The sequence below is a fragment of the Cavia porcellus genome, unplaced genomic scaffold (genome assembly GCF_034190915.1).
Source record: "Cavia porcellus strain 051 isolate PalLab524CR breed Dunkin Hartley unplaced genomic scaffold, mCavPor4.1 scaffold_14, whole genome shotgun sequence".
Taxonomy (NCBI): domain Eukaryota; kingdom Metazoa; phylum Chordata; class Mammalia; order Rodentia; family Caviidae; genus Cavia; species Cavia porcellus.
The window spans coordinates 63642216-63664968 of record NW_026947497.1 but is presented as its reverse complement, the minus strand read 5'-3'; the positions used below and the strand labels follow the sequence as shown (position 1 = coordinate 63664968).

Sequence of the window (22753 nt, the reverse complement as noted above, 5' to 3'; positions counted from 1 at the left end):
AAGATAAAAGCCCTGACTTTTAGCTGTCAGGTGCGCAGTCTCCAAATCAGCTCCTGGAGACTGTGTCACCAGGCCTGGTCTAAAATAAAGCCTTTGCTCCCCAAATTTTAATTTCTTGCTTCCTTGGGTTTTATTCCGGGTTCCAAGATATCACAGAAATGAATTCTTTATAATTCAAAGATGTAACAAGCAGATTTTGAGGACATGTTATATGTCCAGTTTGAAAGAGTCAAGTACAATTCCAGGAGTTTGGTAGGAGTGGTGGAAAGAAAAGAGCTGACCTTCACTTCGGGATGGGTGTTACTATGGCAACAGAGCCTTGGTGATCAGGAGTCCAGGTGAGGAGATTTGGATGTGAGCATGGGTTGGAGGGGCGAAGACCTTGTGGTGCCGTGAGGAGGAATGGAGCAGATGTAGATAGGAAAGAGGGCTCTGCCGTCAGATTCACTGTGGCCGTGGCAGGAGCTGTTTCAGTAGAGTGGAGAGGACAGGGTTGTGCAGAAAACAGGCTCACCAAGTCACAGGAGACATGGAAGTGGGCACAGGGCAAACTGAAGCAGACTCTAGATGTGAGCTGGACAGACAGATGGACATAGAATCAAGTGGACATAGAATCTCTTTGCTTGCCAAGCCAGAAGGAAGGTTTTGCCCATGAAGGTCGACCAGAACAGCCCTGTAGCACAGAAAGATAGGGTACAGTGGAGAGAAATACCAGAGACCTGAGTGGGAAAGAGGTCAGGTTGTTGTGCACAGTAGAATCTAGATAGAAGGGGAATCTAGATAGAAGCATGGAGATTCATCTGGGAAAGGGGAAGGGAAGAACACAAGGGACAGGAAAGTGGGCAGTGGAGAGGCCTTGACAGAAGAAATTGCTAGAAGAAATTTAGTCTCAAACAAGTAAGAACATAATAGAGATGGAGTTGTACACTTAGGAAGAGGCAGAAGGTGTGTAATAATAGGTAAGAGAAGGAGTGGGTGGTGGTGGACATGTAGAGTCCTTTGAGTACTGCTGATGCATGCTAAGAGTGACCCTCCAAGATTTCTGGGGAAATGATGGAATGGTACACATCAGAAAAAGAGCCTCATGAAGATTTGGTATCCAGACACTAGAATATAGAAATCTGAGCAAATGGAGGACAAAAGGGGGTCCCTTGGACCAGGAAGGATGTGAAGTGAGAATCGAAACCCACAGGGACAGCAAAGAGAGAAACTTCAACAAAGAAGAAGGAGGTAGCAGGTGGTGCCTTCTCTGAATCAGAACCCAATGCACAGAAGAAGCGATCTGAACACGGGGACACACAGTGAGTGCCGGCAACACCAGAGCCCTCTGCAGAGAGACGGAGCAGTACCGAGAGCAGTGGGCAACTTGGACTGCACTAGGTGGTGACTGCAGCAGACATGGCCAGCCCCTGGGAGAGGGTGATTGGATGGGAGCATTTGGAAGAAAGGTCCTCTGAGCTAGGAGCTCAGAAAATCTGCTGGCTCCATCTAGTGGACCCCAGCTAAGTTCAAGGCCCCAGCAGGTGTGCTGACCCCTGCAGGATGAGCAGGTCTGGTTCCAGCCTTAGGGCTAGAAAACAGCCTGGACTTCAGGGGAAACAAAGGCACAGGTTCACTGTGATTATTCACCACCCCACTGCAAAGCCACTGGCGGGTGGTGAGGTCAATCCACATGGTTTTGGACTCTGTGTCCATAGGGTTTACCAGTGACTGCAGAGAGAAACCATGAGGTGGACATTCTTTTCTTTCTCTCTGTCCCTGCTTTTTTCTGTTTGTATTTTCCTTGTTGTTTGATCTTGTTTTTAAGTGACTGTGAATATGGCTTCTGTTTTTTTGGTGGTTGGTGTTCTGCTGTACTCTTCCTTCTCTCTTTCCCTCCTGTCTTCGGTACCAGCTCCCCAAAGTTTATATGATCCTCTTTTGTCCTCCAGCCTGGCTTTTAATATCTTCCTTTTCTTTTAGTTCTTCATTTTTTCCCTTTGCCCCTTCTAAATTTTCCTCCCCGAGGGTAAAATTGGTGTACTGAGGACTTTTTTTACTGCATACAATTTTCTGGTTTGTCTTGGATATTATCGTGCAACCACGAATCTAGTTCATATGAATAAAGGCAGAAAGTTAATGGTTACCACGACTGTGATGGATGCTATTGAAATTACTGATTGTTCCACTTTCTCCAAAGTGGCGGAATTGTTCTAACCAGCTGTTCTTTGAATACTAAGACTGAAGGCCGGCAGCTTTGACGCTGTTGGTTTCAAGCAGGAGCCTAAAGAGATTTATTCCTATGGTCTGTTGGCCATTTCAGAACTTGGGCAGTAGAATGGTCAGTTCATTAGAAAGAAACAGCTTGAAGCAACACCCCCTCCCCCACCATGAGCGGCTGTAAGCATGGCAGGCTCCAGAGGGTGCAAGATGGAAGCCACTGGCATTTACTGGGACCCCTGCCATGCTGGGACCTGGAGTGCTGGGAAACCACGCAATCCCTCCCCCCAACCTGTTTTGTTTTGTTGAACTTCAATATACATGAAAGTATGTATAGCTGTCTTGAAGAGAATGAGAGACTCTACGACAGCCATTAGTGACTTCTCTATCATCTGGTTCTGAGGACCTAAAATGCCTTCCTCATTCAGTTCAGATCAGTTTTATACTGTATTGTTTTGTATGAATTCTCTGTATGCGAAGACATGGATAACTATTTGGAAGAAAACAAGAGACAATATGATAAACAATGAAGATCTCAGGTCATCTAGCTTTGAAATTTGTATCTCTTATATTGCTTTTTTATGTCCTATTTTTTGTGTTTAATTTTACTCCCTTTAAAATAAAATTTTAAATTTAAATTTAAAAAAAGAATATTAATACTGATATTGTCTGACATGATATAAAATACTGTGGGCCAGTGGGAGAAAAACAGAGGCTGAGGCAAGCAGGCAGAAACTTCTCATCCCCAGTAAACTGAAAAGGTAGGATCTTGCAACACTCAAAACCTGAAAGCCAGCTACACACCCTAAACACCTCTGAGAAGTCATCACTTCCTAAGGCTTCTAAACACAAGCAATAAAGCTACACACCCAGAGGCATCCAGGAATTAAAATTTAAAAAATATGAGAAGACACTTGAATGAGATACAATGCCAGACATCCAGGTCAGCAAAGGCAAGCCCAGGGATCAGTGAGGTGGGACAGATGGTGAACTCCCATGTGGCCTCATGGAAGCAGTAACAGCAGAGCAGATGTACGCTGCCCCAGAAAAGAATCAGTTAGAAATAATTTATCACAGAAATGATAGCCACAGTGAAAACATGACTCAAGAGCAGATAGGATAAAATAACAACAGTGACTACATGGAAATGATGGTAACTGTGAATGCCCAACTTAGGAAAGGAATGGGATCCATAGAACAGATTCAAGAGGATCTCCAGGAGAATAAAGATTCCATTGGAGGTATCCACAGCTGAGTACACCAGTGTCCGGAGAGAGTCTCAGACAGAGAAGGCAGGCTTGTTCTTAGTGATCATGAAAAAGAGGGTTTCTTAAAAATAGTAAAGGGTAATGAAAAATCCATCTAACAGCTTCTTGATAATGCAAAGGATAGCATAAAATGTTTAGGGTATATGGGCATGAATGAAAAAGCGGGAGATAGCACAAATGACATAAAGAAGCAGTTCACACATTACTCTGGCCGGGTAAAAGAATTTGACTTACAGATAAGGGAATTTGACCTAAGATATAGGATTCCAATCAGCCCTACAGTATCTACAAGTAGGCACGTAATACTCAAGATTCCAGAAATTCAATACAAGAGCAGGATATTAAAAGCTATTAGAGAAAAAACAAATCATAGTATTAAGGGATGTCCATCAGAATCATAGCTGACTTCTTAACACAAACTGTCCAGTCAAGGACAGCCTGCAGTGAAGTATTTTAAGACTGAAAAATAACCTCCAACCCAGATTGATGTGTTCTGCACAACTGTCTTTCAAAATTGATGGAGAAATATGACACTTCCACGACAAAGACCATCTGAGGAAATTCATGACCACCAAACTGGCACTCCAAAATACTCTGAAGGACATTTTAGAAACAGATAAGAAGGAGCACAACACCATGAATCCTCCACAGAATGAGTCCACCAGGCAAGGGAAGGGATTAAATGGAGAAGGGAACCATGGGAAAATATCATACAAGAATATTTCAATGCATATCCATTATAACCATCACATTAATGGTCTTAATTCATCAATCAAAGGATACAGACTGGCAAATGGACCCTGCAGCAAGCTCCAACAATATGTTGCCTACAAGAAACACACATAATTCAAAAACAAACTCATAGATTAAAAGACAGGGGATGGAAAAGAATACTCCTTGTGACAGAAGCCCAGAAAAAAAAAACATGAGTAGTTATTGTCTTTGCAGAAAAAGTGAATTTTAAGACTGAGAGACAAGGAGTGCCATTAAATTCTTTTAATGGGAGCAACCCAACAAAAGCACTGTCATAAATACAGGTGCAACCAATACCAGTGCAGGCAACTATATAAAATAAATACTAAAGACACGGACAGTCAGAAAAGCACTAATGCACTTGTATTGAGGGGATCTCAATAACCCACTATTTCAAATAGGCAGGTAAACTAGGCAGCACAACAACAAAGACGCATTAGAGCTGAACCAAACTTTTAAATAAATGAACTAAGTAGAAGGCTAAGGAGTGTTCCACTCCACGACATCAGAATACACATTCTTCTTTGCTGCACACTGTTGTTCTCCAAACCAGACACATACAAGCTCATGAAGAGTTCCTAAGTAAATGCAAAGTAATTAAAATTATCCCATGCATATTATGAGACCAGAATGCAATGAAATTGGAAATGAATGGCAAAAGACACCATATGAACTTCATAAACACATGGAAATTAAATAGCAAACTACTGAACAACCAATGGGTCACGGATGAAATTAAAGAGAAATTAGACACTTTCTACAAGTAAACAACAATGTCAATAAAGCACATCAGTACTTATGGGACAAATGAAGGCAGTCCTATTAGGGCAGTTCATAGCAGTGAATATCCACATCAAGAAAGCAGAGTGACCTCAAATAAACAACGAAACACTAAACAACAAATTTTGAGAAAAGAAGACCAAGCCAAGCTCCAAACTCGGACAAATTATAAAAAGCAGAGCAGAAATTAATGCAATGGAGACTCAGAAAACAATAAAAAGAATCAATGAATCAAAGAGATGGTTCCTTGAAAGATTAAATAAACACACAAACACTTAGCCATCATCCAAAAAAGAAAAGAAAAAATCTGATCCACACAATTAGGAATGATAGGGTGAAATCATAACAGATCCTGCAGAAATCCAGAAGATCATCTGGACCTACTTGAAGAAACTGTATTCTAATAAGATGGAAAATGCAGATGAAACGGACAGACTCCTAGATACATATGAATTACCAAAGCTAAGTCAAGACAATATAAAAATTCTAATCAGTGGCATTAAAGGTGTAATTAAAAACCTACAAAGAAAAGCCAAGACCCTCAAGGATCCCCTGCTGAACTCTGCAAGAAATTTAGAGAAGAACTAATATTACTCATTGTCAAACTCTTTAATGAAATTAAAAGGTAAGTAATCACCCCAAATTCATTCCTGGAAGAAAACATTACCCTGATACCTAAATCAGAGAAAGACCCAACTAAGAAAGAGAACTTCAGGGCCATTTCCCTAATAAACACAAATGAAAATTCTGCAGTCAAGTATTGGCAACTTCTCCGAGATGTAGAACAGGAAAGCAGTGAGGTGCGGGCCTCTGGGACACCATGCATTGAAGCAAAGGCTCCCTACCTGTGACCTAATTCACCCTGGGTTAGCCCGGTACAGCAGATCAGCAGAACAGTACAGAGGAAATGACAAAGGACAGCTCAGTCCTCTCCCCTGGGTTTCAGACTGGAGTTTGCAGAACCCTGGACAGATGCCAGAGGTTGTGCAGGTAGAGCTAGGTAGAGATTAGGGCAAAGGGATCACACGGATGGAGGAAATATGGGGTGAAATAAAGAGACACCGAGGAGGAGAAATGCAGTGGCTTAAGGGGACAGGCGGGTGGGGAGGGTCTCAGGGGCTGTGGAAGCCTCGGGGTGGGCAGTCTCTTTTTATTTTCCAAATCTTCTTTTTCTGACTGCTGACCTGACTTTGGTGCCCTGGATGAGAAGCGACATCTTTTGCCCTGTCGTGAGACTGTGTGCCCGAGAACACAGCCACAGAGAAATCTCCCGGCCACCACAGCTCACCCATTTCCCTCATGGAAATTAAGAGTTGTGCCTGCAATGTCCCTTTCTCTGATAAGCAGGTCATGGGAAGCCAAGCCACCTTGGCTTTGCGCCATCTTTGTTAAAAGCGTAAGCTCTGGGAGGCTGAGGCTGAGTCAGGAGAAGAGGAGCAGAGTGCAGATCAGTCACCCTCAGACATCTGGGACAACACATAGGACAGAGAGTCAAGCGGGTAAGGAGGTGGAGGAGGGCAGAGGTGGATCACACTGAGGAGCCAGAGTGTTGGACAAGCCCAGGGTGGGAATCTTTCTTCTCCTGAGACAAGGTATCAATCTGTCATCCAGGATGGCCTTGAGTGTACTATGGAGCCTAAGCTGGTGGTCTTGAACTCAGAAATTCTCTGGCCTCAGCCTGCTGAGTGCCACCACTCTTAGCTCTGCTGGAATCTTCAGGCACCAACTCGCCGAATGACGGTTGTGGATCCCACACATCAGGGGCCACAGTCACACCAAAATGCCCACTGCTGTGTGTGATATTCGGTGACTAAAACAATATGGAAAATGTATTAACCAGCTTACCCCCGCTGGCACACATGTCTGAGGTGACCACCTTCTACGAAAAGGCTTCACCTTGGCCCATAGTTTCAGAAGTTTCAGTCCGTGGTGGCTTGGGCCTGGCACTTTAGGGCCTGTGGTGAGGGCCTTCATCATGGCGGGGACACAGCAAAGGAAGATGCAGACCCAACTCCAGACACTGCACTACCTTATCTTTGACAAAGGGGTCAAACACATTCACTGGAAGAAAGACAGCCTCTTTGATAAATGGTGCTGGAAAAACTGACTGTTCACATAATGAAGATTACAACTAGACTAATACCTATTACCCTGCACTGAACTAAAATCAAAATGGGTCAAAGCTCTAAATATTAAAATGATAACACTAAATCAAGATAGAGTAAGTGGAACTCTTAAAGCCACTGACACAGACAAACACTTTATGAACAAAATCCGGATTGCACAGGAAGTATCTCCAACAATGCACAAATGGTACCTCGTCTTGTTAAGAAGATATTGCACAGAAAAAAATAAAAGAGACAACTACGGGAAAAATTTTGCCAGTTGTTTCTCAAACAAAGGACTATTATTTAGAATATATAAAGAACTCAAAAACCAGACCTTTCCCCACAGATTTAAAGACCTAATCATCTGGGATGAATACACAGTTGTCCATTGAAGAAGGGCAAGTCTCAAATAAATATGTGAAAAATGTTCAGCATCACTGGTCATTCAAAAGATGCAAATTAAAACAACACTGGAACTTGGAGACCTGCTGAGCTGCGGACGGATGGGCGGGCCCACACTATCAGCCTAGCCCAGCCTGTTTAGCTGCCGCGCCTGGCCATAGGTCTGCAGAGGAGGAGCTGGGCAGATCTGGGGTGCCCTCACCGGCCTCTCTGCGTGTCTGGAGGACTCTGGATATCTCCGCCCAGACTGCTGGAGTTCCCCCAGACTTCCAGGTGCAGTGAAGGGGAGAGGTGGGTTTGAGGCTTCCACATCAGCCTCCCCATTCCGGCTTCACTTGGAGACCTGCTGAGCTCCTGATAGGTGGGCTGGCCCACACTACCAGCCTAGCCCAGCCTGTTTAGCTGCCGCGCCTGGCCATAGGTCTGCAGAGGAGGAGCTGGGCAGATCTGGGGTGCCCTCACCGGCCTCTCTGCGTGTCTGGAGGACTCTGGATATCTCCGCCCAGACTGCTGGAGTTCCCCCAGGCTTCCAGGTGCAGTGAAGGAGAGAGGTGGGTTTGAGGCTTCCATATCAGCCTCCCCATTCCGGCTTCACTTGGAGACCTGCTGAGCTGCGGACGGATGGGCGGGCCCACACTATCAGCCTAGCCCAGCCTGTTTAGCTGCCGCGCCTGGCCATAGGTCTGCAGAGGAGGAGCTGGGCAGATCTGGGGTGCCCTCACCGGCCTCTCTGCGTGTCTGGAGGACTCTGGATATCTCTGCAACCAGGGAGGGTCCACAGGTTCCTGAACCACTGCGGCCTGTGGTGAGTACCCTAACCCGGCTGCGACTGAAGAACTGTGGAGCTTCCAAGGGGCAGGTGGGCGCACAGTGTCCCTGAGGCCCAGCTTGTCTGGAACTGTGGAGTTCTGAGCAGGCAGAGGAGGGCCACTGGTTCTGTAGGCCCAATGGCTTGGGGTAGCGCGGTGCCAGAGTCTCAGTAGCTCCAAACATAGAAGGGGATTTTCAACAGATCCTGAGGAAGCTTTCAAATAACACTTGAAACACAGAAATATAGGAAAATGACAAAAACGAAAGACCAAATTACAACCTCAAACCTCCAGCCCATCTCAAGAAACCCTAGGAGCGATGTATATAGAAGAAAATATATCCCATCCACCTCATATATCGGACACAATAGCCACTGAAATTGACAAGCAACTCCAGGAAGCTTTAAAGAAATTCAAACTCAAAATAATCTCCCAGATAAAAGAAGAAATGATAAAAGAAATGAAAGAGATTCTAAATATATCTAAAGAAAACACAGATAAAAAGTTGGAGGAACTAAACAAAAAGATAGAATCCCTAGACGAGCAATATAAGAAACAAACAGAATACATAATGCAGATGCACAGAGATATACAAGAAATAAAAAACTCCACTGAAAGTTGTAAAAACCGCCTTAATGAAAGTGAAGATAGAATTTCAGACCTTGAAGACAGGATTGCAGCTAGTGAACAGGAAAGGAAAGATCTTTTGAAAATAACAAGGAATCAGGAAACAACAATTCAACAACTGCAAGACGATGCAAAGAAGAATAACATAAGAATGATAGGGATTAATGAAAGAGAGGGAGACAACATGAAGGATGTCAGGAGGATATTTAGAGAAGTAATAGCTGAAAATTTCCCAAGCATGAGATCAGAAACTGACATCAGGATCAGTGAAGCATATAGAACTCCAAACAGTCATAACCAAAATAAAACTACACCCAGACATATAATAATCACCATCCCAGAAATCCAATACAAGAATAGATTATTAAAAGCTGTCAGAGAGAAAAGACAGATCACTTATAAAGGAAAACCTATCAGAATCACAGCAGACTTCTCAGCACAAACGATAAAGTCAAGAAGAGCATGGAGTGAAGTATTCCAGATCCTAAAGCAAAATGATTTCCAACCGAGACTGATATATCCTGCAAAACTATCATTCAAAATAGATGGTGCAATACGATACTTCCATGACAAAGAACAGCTGAAGAACTTCATGAACACCAAACCAACCCTGCAAAAAATATTGAAAGACAGTTTAGATACACAAAGGAAAAAACCACTAAGCAAAGCAAATAATTAAACAGAACAGAAAGATAAAGATGCAACAGCAGAGAGATAACATTCCTACAATTAACCAGCATTTAACAGTAATAACCATTAATGTAAATGGTCTCAATGCACCAATCAAAAGAAACAGACTAGCAGAATGGATCAAGAAACAAAATCCAACCATATGCTGTTTACAGGAAACCCATCTAACCCAGAAGGATACTCACAGACTGAAAGTCAAAGGATGGAAAACAATTCTCCATGCAGCAGGAATCCAAAAAAAGGCAGGAGTAGCCATTCTGTTTGCAGACAACGTGAACTTTAAACCAACAATGACCATAAAGGACAAAGAAGGTCACTACATACTCGTAAGGGGAAAACTCCAAGAGGAAGAGATAACTATCTTAAATATATATGCACCAAACTCCAGAGCACCCAGTTATATAAAACAATTATTAACAGAAATGAAAACTCAAATTATCAGTAACACAATTGTAACAGGAGACCTTAATACACCACTGACACCAAGGGACAGATCAACCAGACAGAAAATGAGCAAAGAAATAACAGAACTGAATCACACCTGTGAACAAATGGGTTTGATAGACATATACAGAATGTTCCACCCAACAACATCAGAATACACATTCTTCTCAGCAGTACATGGATCATTTTCTAAAATAGACCATATATTAGCTCACAGAACATATTTAAGCAAATGCAAAAAAGTTGAAATCATCCCTTGCATATTATCGGGTCATAGCGCTCTGAAATTAGAAATTAATGACAAAAGATACTGCAAAAATTCCACAAACACATGGAAACTAAATAACACACTCTTGAGTAATCAGTGGGTCACAGAAGAAATTAAAGAAGAAATTAAACAATACCAAAAAGAAAATGAAAGTGCAGATACAACTTACCGGAATCTGTGGGATGCAATGAAAGCCGTTCTGAGAGGAAAATTTATTGCACTGAGTTCCCACATCAGGAAAACAGAACGAATACAAATAAATAACTTGATGCTACACCTCAAACAGCTAGAAAAAGAAGAGCAAGTCAAGCCCAAAGCCAAAAGAAGAGAGGAAATTATAAAAATCAGAGCAGAAATCAATGCAATAGAGACTAAGAAAACAATCCAAAGAATCAATGAATCAAAGAGTTGGTTCTTTGAAAGAATAAATAAAATCGATAAGCCCCTAGCCAACCTTATTTAAAAAAGGGAAGAAAAAGCTCAAATTCATGCAATAAGAAATGAAAAAGGAGAAATCACTACAGACCCAATAGAAATACAGAGGATCATCAACACCTATTTCGAAAACCTCTACTCTCAAAAGTTTGATAACACAGAAGAAATAGACAGATTCTTAGAAGCATATGAAGTACCAAAGCTAGATCAAGAGGATATAAAACTGTTGAATAACCCAATCTCTGCTAATGAAGTTGAAAATGTAATTAAGGCCTTACTCACCAAGAAGAGCCCAGGCCCAGATGGATTCACTGCAGAATTCTACAAGAAATATAAAGACCTAATGCCAACACTCCTCAAACTATTCAATGAAATTGAAAGGGAAGCAATCCTTCCTAAGTCATTCCTGGAAGCAAATATTACTCTAGTACCAAAACCTGAGAAAGACCCAACTATAAAAGAGAACTATAGACCGATCTCCCTAATGAACACAGATGCAAAAATCCTCAATAAAATATTGGCAAATAGGATCCAGCAAATCATCAAGAAGATTATACACCATGACCAAGTGGGATTCATCCCAGGAATGCAAGGATGGTTCAACATACGCAAATCAATAAATGTAATCCACCATATCAATAAAGCCAAAAATAAGAATCACATGATCATCTCTATAGATGCAGAAAAAGCCTTCGATAAGGTCCAACACTTATTCATGATAAGAACTTTACAGAAAATTGGAATAAATGGTCTTTACCTCAATATAATAAAGGCCATTTATGACAAACCAACAGCCAGCATCATACTAAATGGCCAAAAATTGAAAGCCTTTACTTTAAAATCGGGCACAAGACAAGGATGTCCTTTATCACCATTCCTATTTAATATAGTACTGGAAGTACTAGCCAGAGCAATTAGGCAAGAAAGAGAAATAAAAGGGGTAAAGATAGGAAAAGAAGAAGTTAAATTATCATTGTTTGTAGATGACATGATACTCTACATAGAAGACCCTCTAAACTCCATTGATATACTCTTAGATACAATAAATAAATTCAGTAATGTGGCTGGATACAAAATCAATACTCAGAAATCAATAGCATTCCTATACACGAACAACAAAATTACAGAGAGGGAAATAAGAGAAACTGGACTATTCACATTAGCAAGCAAAAAAATGAAATATTTAGGAATTACTCTTACGAAAGAAGTGAAAGACTTATACAGTGAAAATTATAATACACTGAAAAAGGAAATTGAAGATGATCTCAGAAAATGGAAAGACATCCCTTGCTCATGGATAGGAAGAACAAACATTGTGAAAATGGCCATTCTCCCAAAACTGATATACAGATTCAATGCAATCCCAATAGAAATTCCATCAACATACCTTATAGATCTAGAGAAATCACTCCTAAATTTCATCTGGAACCAGAAGAGACCTAGAATCGCAAAGGCAATTCTAAGCAGCAAAGACAAAGCAGGAGGCATCACAATCCCTGACTTGAAGTTATACTACAAAGCAACAGTAGTAAAATCAACATGGTATTGGAATCAAAACAGCCGAAGATCAGTGGAATAGATTAGAAGATACAACCACAACTACGAACACACTCAACCACCTTATCTTTGATAAAGGAGCCAAGCAGGTTCACTGGAAGAACAGTCTCTTTAATAAATGGTGCTGGAAAAACTGGCTCTCCATTTGCCGAAAACTAAAGCTAGACCCATGTCTATCACCATGTACTAAATTAAAATCTAAATGGATCAAAGATCTGAATATTAAAACAGAAACACTAAATCTACTGGAAGACAAAGTGGGTAGAAACCTTGGAGACATAGGAGTAGGTAGAGAATTCATGAACAGGACTCAAACCGCACGGGAAATACTTCCCAGAATCAATAACTGGAACCACTTCTTATTATAAAGTTTCTGCATGTCAAAAGAAATCTCCAGCATAGTGAAAAGAAAACCCACAAACTGGGAAAAGATTTTAGTGAACTCTCTCTCAGACAAGGGACACTTGTCTAAAACATATAAAGAATTAAAAAAACTCAGACCTCCAAAATTCAAAGATCCAATCCAAAAATGGGCATCTGAGATGAATACGCAATTCTCAGATGAAGAAATGCAAATGGCAAATAAATATATGAAAACATGCTCATCATCATTGGTCATCAGAGAAATGCAAATTAAAACCACACTGAGATACCATCTCACTCCTGAAAGAATGGCCAGGATTAAGAAAACCAACAACAACAAATGCTGGAGAGGCTGTGGGGAAAAAGGAACTCTCTTGCACTGTTGGTGGGAGTGTAGACTGGTACAGCCTTTGTGGAGGTCTGTCTGGAGGTTTCTCAAAAAGTTGGGACTGGAAATCCCATTTATTCCAGCTATTCCACTTCTAGGCATATTCCCAGAAGAACTGAAAGCATCATACCACAGTGATATATGTGCACCTATGTTTATAGCAGCACAATTTGTAATCGCCAGATCTTGGAAACAACCCAAGTGTCCATCAACTGAGGAATGGATAAAAAAGTTGTGGTATTTCTATACAATGGAGTATTATTCAGCTATAAAGAAGGATCACATTGAGATATTTATCAATAAATGGGCGCAGCTTGAGACCATACTCATAAGTGAAATAAATCAATCTCGCATGTGTGAATACCGAATAGTTTCCCTAATGTAAGTAATGATTCAAATATATAAAAATATGTGGTAATCATGATTCCCCATTAGGTGGCCTTGGAGCCTTATAAAGTTTTCACTCATTAATTAGAAAGGCTTTATTCTGGGCTTCTTGATTTGAAAATATTTGAAGCTAGAGTATATGAAGTTTTATCCAAATATTTCAAGGAAAAAGACACTATGGTAACTACTATTAAGTCAGGTTATATGGTGGTGAAGTACTAGGTTGTTGAAACAGTCATGCTGTGACCTCTATTGTTATATTGTTATGTCCTGTTTTATCTCAATCTCCCCCTTATTGTTTTAAAAAAATTATTTAGTCATTTCTTATGTTTGTCTTAATTAAAGAAAAAATTCAAAAAATTAGGATATATAAATAGTAACTCTTTTTGATTTCCTATTAACTTGTTTTGAAGTCCTGTAGTACTCCCACGATCTTGTTTTGACTGATTAGACTCTGTTCCATTCTATATGGTAGTATCAAGTTTGAAGACATAGGCAACTACTTTGAAGACAATAAGATTCACTAAGATACCCATTCTGGTTTGACTATTGTCTTCTTTGGAAGTCCTGTAATGTTTACAATGCCTAAGTTTTATTGGTCTTGTTCTCTACTGTTTTGTCCAACTTTATAATATCTAATGAGATAGACAATTCTTTTTAAGGAAACAAGGGACAATGTTGATAACCATTGTTGATAAACTTGTACTCTGTTCTACATCATGTGCTATGTCTATCCTTGGTATTGACTGACAGCTTTGTTTTGCCATATTTGACTGTATTCTCCCCCCCCAAAAAGTAATAAGCACTAAAGAGTAATGAAATCCAAAAAAAAAAAAAAAAAACAACACTGGAATTTCATCTCACTCCTGAAACAGTGACTACTATCAAGAAATCAACCAATAGCAAATCCTGTCAGGGATGGTGGGAGTGCAGACTGCACAACCACTGAGTAAATCGGTGTGGAAGCTTCTCAAGAGGCCATGCCTGGGCTGACTTGGGGAGAGCCAGATACCAGCCATCTCCTGCAGCCTGTGCCATTCTCAGACCTTCAGGGAGGAGGAAAAAAAGTCAACAAGACGGTAAGACCTCCTGTGAGTCAGTACCATGTGCAGCCTGGCACCAGCAAGACAGCAGCCCCTCCTGGCCTGCAGGCAGAAACACAAGAAGAACCAAGGCTCCCCCACCCCGCCCCTGTAAACAACCAGCTGATCAAGAGAAACACTGTGATGGTAGCTAATGAGGTAAAATACAACTTAATCTTGGAATGTTTAGTATTTCACTGACCTGGCAGGCCTAACGCAGGTAGTCTGATCATCTGTTCAGAGGATAGTGATAGGATGCAATGCAGCATCTATGTGGGTCTCTTTCTGAGGGTGGAGGCCATTGTTAATTTCCTATTATCTTGTTTTGAGAATCCTGTATTCTCATTGTTTTGTTTGGTTGGGTTTTATTCTGTTTTATTTTGTTTGACTTTATTATATCTGATGGCATGGGCAGCTATTTCAAAGATAACAAGTGTCTTAGTTACTTTTTACTCATCACTGAGACAAAATACCTGATGCTAAAAGTTGGGAAAGGAAGGTTTATTTCTTACAGTTTTTGGAGGTTTCAGTCTGTACTCAGTTGGTTCCAAGACAGGGTGGCATGGTACGGCTGCAGTCCATGGCAGCTGCAAACAGTAAGGCAGAAACCGGCAAGAGAGAGATGTGCCTTCTTCCTGCCATTACATCACATCCTGGCTCCACCCCTAGGTGGGTATAGCACTGACACCATCAATCCAAGCACTAGACAATGAACCAATCACAAATGCACAATGCAAAGGCGTGAGGCCTGGGGGCCACCGACATAAACCATGATAAGACATGTAATAGCAGCCATTTTGGATTTACTATTATCTTGTTTTGAAGTTCTGTATTGCATTCATGGTTTTGTTTTTATTGATTTTATTCTGTTTCTGTTTTGTTTGATTTTATTATGACTGAAGCTATAGGCAGCTATTTTAAGACAACAAGAGGCATTATGGTAACTATTGTTGATTTCCTATTACCTTGTCTTGAAATCCTGTGTCACTTACATTGTCTTGTTATGATTCGTGGTGTTCTATTTTATTTTGCTTGGTTTTATTCTCTCTAAAATAAAATTTTTAAAAAACCTTGAACTAAAGGTTCCATTCAACCCATTTAGGACCCTTCTTGGTGTGTTCCCTAAAGAATTAAAAGCATCATACCACAGTGATATACATACATCCATGTTTATAGTGGCACAGTATGTAATAATTAAATCTTGGAAACAGCTCATGTGCCCATCAGCCAAAGAATGGATAAAGAAAATGTGGGATTTTTAAATATAAAGCTGTGCTACGGTGCTATGAGGAAGGAAAAATGTGAGACATTTATATCTAAATGAGTGGACCTTGAGACCATACTTTTTAGTGAAATAAATTTCACACAGATGTGTAAACCTTGCATTGTCTCTGTGGTGAGAGAAACTGAAAGTGTGGGCAAGAACCAAATTGTGTAACAGATATTATGAAATGGGAAGAAATTGTTCAAAAGGAAGAAGTACTAGGAATGGGGGAGGGGAAAGGAAGAAAGGAAAAAGAAAACATGAGAAAATGAAGATAGAGGAGGAAAAAGCTTTGTAAATAAGAAAGGAAAGGAGAGTTGAATGGAACAGAGGGGAATTTTGAAAAAGAAGTGCCAACTTATGACTTATAAGGGGCAAATCTCCCATGATAAATGTGATCACTCTGTATACTAAATTGTACCCAGTCCCTGACTGAAGTGTTTGGAAATTTTGTTGTAATTTTTTTCTTCTTCTTTCTTTTCTTTTTTTTTTTTAACCTTGAAATAAAATGGATTTGGAAAAAAATAAAATAAAATAAAACATGTACCAGGCCAAAAAAAATTGTACCCAGAAGCTCAATAATAGAAAAAAATGTTAAATAATTCCATCACAAGGAACACAAGAAGAAATTTATAAACACCAAACCATCACCCTAAAATGTTCTGAAACACATTCTAGAAAGACACATCAAGGACTGCAACTCCATGAACCCCAAAAAGAACAAATCCACCAAGCAAGGCAAAGAATTAAACAGAGAAGGTTAAAAATAAAATAAGAAGCTAACAAAAGGAAAATTACGTGATAATGGTAACTCACATCATAACCATGGTAACTCACATCACACATCTCAGTTATAACCATCAGTGTTAATGGTCTCAATTCACCATTCAAGAAAACACATTGGCATAATGGATAAAGAAGCAAGATTCAATAATATGCTGCATATAAGAAATGCATTCAAATAAAAAAGAAACTCACAGACTGATAGTCAAAGCATGGAAAACAAATAATCCTTGTGACAGGTACCCAGAAAAAAAGCAGAAAGAGTGATTCTACTTGCAGAAGTATATTTCAAGCCAAGAGTGATTATGAGAGACAAAGAGGCCAAGACATCCTTATAAAGGGACTATTCCAAGAGGAAGAGATAATAATCATAGATATATACGCAACAAATACCAGTGCACCCAGCTATGTAAAATAAATGTTAACAGACATGAAAAGTCAAATAAGCATTCAGGGACCTCAATACCCCATTGTCAAAAACAGACAGAACAACTAGACAACACACCAAAAATGAAATATGACAACCAAACCAAACTTTTGAACAAGGAACTTAGTGGATGTCTACTGAGTGTTCCATCCCACAATATCAGAACACACATTCTTCTCAGATGCACATAGGATGTTCTAAAAAATAGACCAATACAAGCTCATAAAACATACTTAAGTAAACACACAGTAATTGAAACTATCCCATGCATATTATCAGACCATAGTGCAATGAAATTGGAAATTAATGGCAAAAGACACCAGATGGTCTTCATAAACACATGGAAATTACATAACAACCTCCTGAACACCCAACAGGTCACAGGTGAAATTAAAGAGAAATTAGATAACAGCATCAATAGAACATATCAGAACTCACGGGACAAGTGAAAGTAGTCCTCTGAGGGCAATTCATAGCAGTGAATACCCATGTAAGGAAAGCAGGTGACTTAAATAAACAACTTAACATTGAACATCAAGCTTTGAGGAAAAGAAGAACTGGCCAAGCTGCAAGCTCACACAAGGGAGGAAACTATAAAGAGCAGAGCAGAAAGTACAGTGAGCACTAAAAACACAATACAAAGAATCAATAAATTGTAATGTTGGTTCTTTGAAGGATTAAATAATACCAACAAACCATTAAGCAACCGTATTGAAAAAGGAAAGAAGAGACTCTAACTCACACAATTAGAAATGCAAAAGGTGAAATCACAATGTATCCTGCAGAAATCCAGAAGATCATCTATACAGCGATAGCTATTCTACTTGTAGATTGCTTGGAAAACTTGTATTCTAATAAGATGGAAAATGCAGAAGAAATGGACAGACTCCTAGATACAAAGGTATTGCCAAAGATCAATCAAGAAGATATAAAAATTCTAAATTAAGCAATATCAATCAATGAAATTGAAGATGTAAATAAAAACCTATGAAGAAAGAAAAGCCCAGGCCCTGATGGATTTACTGCTGAAATCTTCAAGAACTTTAGAGAAACTCCAACACCAGTAATTCTTGATAGAACTGTGGGGGGACCAGCAGCAGCTGAAAAGATAAGCAGTATGAAATATAAATGACCTTTATTTCGAGAATGCAGGGAGAGACACCTCCGATCCCTTGGGGTATGGCATCTCCCCCCAGGGTTGGCGATTTCTCTGTGGAACATGTGGAGTGGGGGTCTATATGTAGCTTAGGTTAGGGGTGGTGCCTGAGGGGGCATTAGGGATGCACAGGTAGCCCATTGGCACTAGTTTGGCACCAGAGGTAGATTCCTAGAGATGGGGGAGATAGAGGTTCCTTGGTTCCGGCTGAGGCTTTTCCAGCTACAGTGTCTGGCCTGGGCCAAAACCCTTTCATATCCCATCTTATGATTATTATTATGAAAAAAGGCTAAATTTCTCTCTTTAACTGCTTCCTGCTGGCAGAGGGCACTGTACTGGGGTCTACGGGAGTCGACAGGATGACAGTTATGCCCAGATAGAAGCTGGTAGATTGCTTAGCCAAGACAATTTCACTGGTGAATGCACGTATGTTAGACTGGAAAAGAAAAAGAGACAAGATGTTATGAGGAGGTATGGCACTGTAATATTTAAGGACCCAGGTGAGGTAGAAGGAAAGGTGCCTTTGATTTAGACATGTCATTATATCAGGACGATGTTGAGGGAGAAACATTTCCACAGTAAGGCAGAATTCTAAAAATTAAATGTGGGGTTATGAGGAGTGAAGTTATGAGAGGTGATTACTCCCCCATCTGAAAGGGTAAAAGTTAAAAGGGTAGGTAGGTAAGGCTTGTCTCTGGTATGTATGACATTGGAGTCTTTAGGAAATACTGTTAAGAGTACTGCTGTAAAAGAATAAGAAATTAGAAACCAAATTGGATGACAGCCTGAGAGTTGTGGCTATGAGGCCTTGGTAAGGCAGAGATGAGTAGGCAAGAGGATGGTTAGATCTAGGGCCTGAGTGAAGTGAAACCAGAATGGCAGTCTAGCAACTTTGATCACTGTTGAGGTTGCCAAGAATATCAGGCAGATATGGGTTGCTGTAACCTGGTTGTAGTCCTTGGAATGATTTGCTGTAATAGAACTTTAGCAAGTATATTAGCAGTGTCCCTGAAGCAGCTGCAGTGCCTGGTCAGCTGTCAGCCACCCTGCCTGTTTCCATTGCTCTAACCCTGCTGACCATGCCATCACTGCCTAGCCTTTAGGAGCCACCTGCACCAAGTCCTTTTGGTCACTGGCTGCGCTCATCATACCTCCAGATGCCCCTCCTAGAATAGGTATCCTGACATGGAGGAACCACATTAATTTTCTGCTTTACATTACCACCCTTTAGCTCTACTGATCTCCTCAACTGGATTATCATATGCCCTTATATTCATAAAAGCTCCACGTCATGATTGATCTCCTAACCTTAATCTTGCAGACACATCAGCTGATGTGGGATGATATCAACAGATCCTCCTGAACTCTTCAGCACTGAAAATGGGTTTCAAAGTTTGAAGGAGAGTTAGCTTAGTAGCTAAAGACTAGAGTTGAAGATGATGCTACAGATCCTGATGAGGGTTAACACTGTTTCCCCTACACCTCCACCAGATTAGAACTTTAACGTTGCAGATGGCCATCATGCTTTAACAGAGTATCATAAAACACCCTGGTGGGGATAAAAACAGGGGAAGAAAAGCCCATTAGCATGTCCAAGATTCCTGAAATCCCTCAAGAGCCCAATGAAAGTCTTTCAAAGTTTTATTAAAGACCACGTGAAGCCTATCAGACTTGCTCCGCATTTGATCTCAAGGCTCCCAAAACTCAAGAGATGGTGAATGCAGTTTTTATGTCACAGTGTGCTTCTGACATGAGAGGGAAATTAAAAAGACAGGTGAATTTTCTGGTATGAGTGCCTCTCAGTTGCTCCAGATAGCTCAGAAAGTTTCTATACACCAAGACAGAGAGGACAAAAAGAGACTGTAAACATAGTCAGACTGCCCTGTTGGCTGCAATCATTGGAAAGTCACTCCCCATGGGATTCCAAATAAGTCAGCAATGTTACTATAACAAAATCTCACAGAGATCTCAATTCAAAAAAGCTTATTGTTCCTATGCTATAGCCCTGGACCAGTGTGCCCAATGCAAGCAATTCAGATGCCAGAAAGACAAATGTCCACTCCATCTGAAAGACCAGAAAGTTTATGAGGAACTAAACTTGCCATTGCCTAAACCCCCGCTCTCACTTTTTTATGGCTATGCATAGGATGGACCAAGCTCTACAAGTTTGGGCCTCCAGGAGCCTAAAGTCACAATGAAACACAGGGAAAACCAATGACGTTTGTTATAAGCTCAAAAACCAAAAATGTGCTGTACTTATTATAACTTGTTCTCTTCCTGAAAAGCTTGTGTAATTTCCAGGTAAGTTGCAACTTTGTAACATACTCACTATGCATGCAACCCCCTCCCTGCCTCCCTGTTCCTGTAACTGCTTGTTCCACCTCCCTGGTTCCTTTTATGGGGACAAACTGATCCTAAGACCTCAACCCCTCCCCTTGCTGCTTGTTACTTTATAACTCCCTGCAGCCCCTGGCTCTACACACACTTCCCTGGCTGCTTTTCTGGGACAGTGTTGCCGCTGAGCTCAGCTAATAAATGCTTCTTTTTAATTTTTAGAGTCCGTCATTTTTCTGCCCATATCAACTTTTATGGTCAACAGTGGGATCAAATATTCCACTGTTGCATAACCTTTTTCCCCCTTGATTTCTCAACAAATCCAAGTAATGGGGCTACTGGCATTTCCACTGAAAAGAGGTTTTGTCAAACAGATTTTGTGAGCTCACAGATTTTGTGAGCTTGGAGGACATCTCATAACATGAAGCTTTATACATGTCTGAATGCTGTGTCCCCTTACTGGGCTGAGACCTTCTGTCAAAACTAGCAGTGGCTGGGGCTGGGGATTTAGCTCAGTGGCATAAGCACCTGCTTTGCAAGTGCACAGTCATGAGTTCAATACCCAGTACCCCCCAAAAAAAAGGATTAAAAAAAATTAGAGTGACTCCTAATTTTTCCTTAGCTCCTAAACAGCCTACAACCTTCACCCTTTGGTCTGTGACTTCAGATTTGATATTAACTCTGTGCCCTAAGAACAAGAGTGGCAACTCCATCAAACAGAAATGCCCTGACTCTGTTATCCCGAGGCTCTAAGAACCATGTTTGCAAATATCTGGGTGGAAAACTTGTTTCCTGCACTGACATTAACTACGCCCTCTTAATGACTGGACTTAACCCAGGACCCATTCCCATTGCTATCTAACAGTATCCCGTGTCCTGCGAGGTCCACCTTGAGATTCAGTCCCATATTTCCAGAATGAAACCAGCCGGCATTCTAGTAGACTTCCGATCACCTTGGAACATTCCAAGTACCAGTGAAAACCCTAATGGGGGCTCTCAGTTGGGACAAGGTCTCCACACCAATAAGATAGCCATGACACCTGTAAGTCCAATGGTCCCAAACCTACACACCCTCCTGGGGATGCTCCTTCCCTGTGTTGCTTGGTTCACCTGCTTGAATTTAAAGAATGTTTTCCTCTGCCCGTGAATCACTTGTGCCAGCCAGCTGCCTTTTGCCTTTGACTGGGAAGACCCTCATACAGGACAAAAGGGGCAACTCACACAGACATAACTGCCACAGAGGTTCAGGAAATCTCCTACATTGTTCAGGGAGGACAAAGTGGTTGATCTAGTCAAGTTCCTGCACTGCAGATTCCGCTATACTCCTCTGCAGTGTGCTGATGATACCTAATTGGAAGCCCTGCTGAAGCGGGCTGTTGGAGGGAAACGCTGGCTCTCTTCTGCTACTCATGTGACGGTGGCTATGAAGTCTAGAGAAAAAGGCTCAAATCTGTAAGCAGAAAGTCAGACATTCAGTATTTGATTTAGAAAAATGGCTCCAAGGCCTGGATCCAGAAAAATGAAATCACTTCCTTCAACCCATGGCCAGACTGCAAAAAGTAATTCAGAGAATTTTTTGGAGCAGCTGGGTTCTGCCAAATTTGAATACTTGGTTATGTTGAGAAAGCAGGCTTCTTCATGACAATTTGAAAAAGCCAGTAACCAAAAAGGGTGTGTAAATTTGATTTTGTTTTTGGGTGTGTTTTTTGAGGGGGTACCAGGGATCGAACTTGCAGCCTTGCACTTGCCAAGCAGGTGCTTGTGCCGCTAAGCTAATTCCCTAGCCCCTATAAATTTGACTTTAGAAGAAAGTAGGGCATTCAAACAAGTCAAAAGAGTCCTGGCCTCAGCTCCAGATTTAGAAATACCAGGTTTGCTTGCCCTTTCCGCCTGTTTGTGGATGAGACTGAACATGTTGCCTTAGGAGTCCTAACCCAAACAGTGGGACCCTGGGAAAGACCAGTCACCCGTCAGTCTAAGACATTAGACTCAGTGTCAGAGGATGGCCTCCCTGTTTGTGGGCACTGGCAGCAACTGCCCCCCTGATTAAGGAGGCTGACAAATTGACTTTGGGACACAACCTGACTGTCCATGTGCCACAGTTGGTGACATCAGTGGCTTTCAAACAGCCACATCACCCACTACTGAGGACTACATGTTGGAAATCCCCCAATCTCCTCGCAACCATTAAAGTCTCAGAATTTAGCCGCCTATTTGCAGATAGTGCTT

At 41.1% G+C, this 22753-nt stretch overlaps 1 protein-coding gene and 1 non-coding gene across 7 annotated transcripts in view; one reads left to right on the top strand and one right to left on the bottom strand.

Moving 5' to 3' along the window:
• Positions 1–17567, bottom strand: part of LOC100718618 (C-C chemokine receptor type 3-like) — a 92626-nt gene extending 75059 nt beyond the window's left edge. For 3 of the 6 annotated variants that reach the window (XM_063261047.1, XM_063261045.1, XM_063261048.1), the window contains exon 1: positions 15073–15398. The gene's annotated coding sequence lies outside the window, so the exon portion shown is untranslated. Of the gene's footprint in view, positions 1–15072; positions 15426–17472 lie in introns of those variants that run through there. The other 3 variants (XR_010051581.1, XM_063261046.1, XM_063261049.1) reach the window with 3 other exon arrangements.
• Positions 2211–2345, top strand: LOC111753614 (small nucleolar RNA SNORA2/SNORA34 family). Its single transcript, XR_002788413.1, has one exon. It is a non-coding gene; the product is annotated as a small nucleolar RNA SNORA2/SNORA34 family (small nucleolar RNA).
• Positions 17568–22753: the final 5186 nt, after the last annotated feature.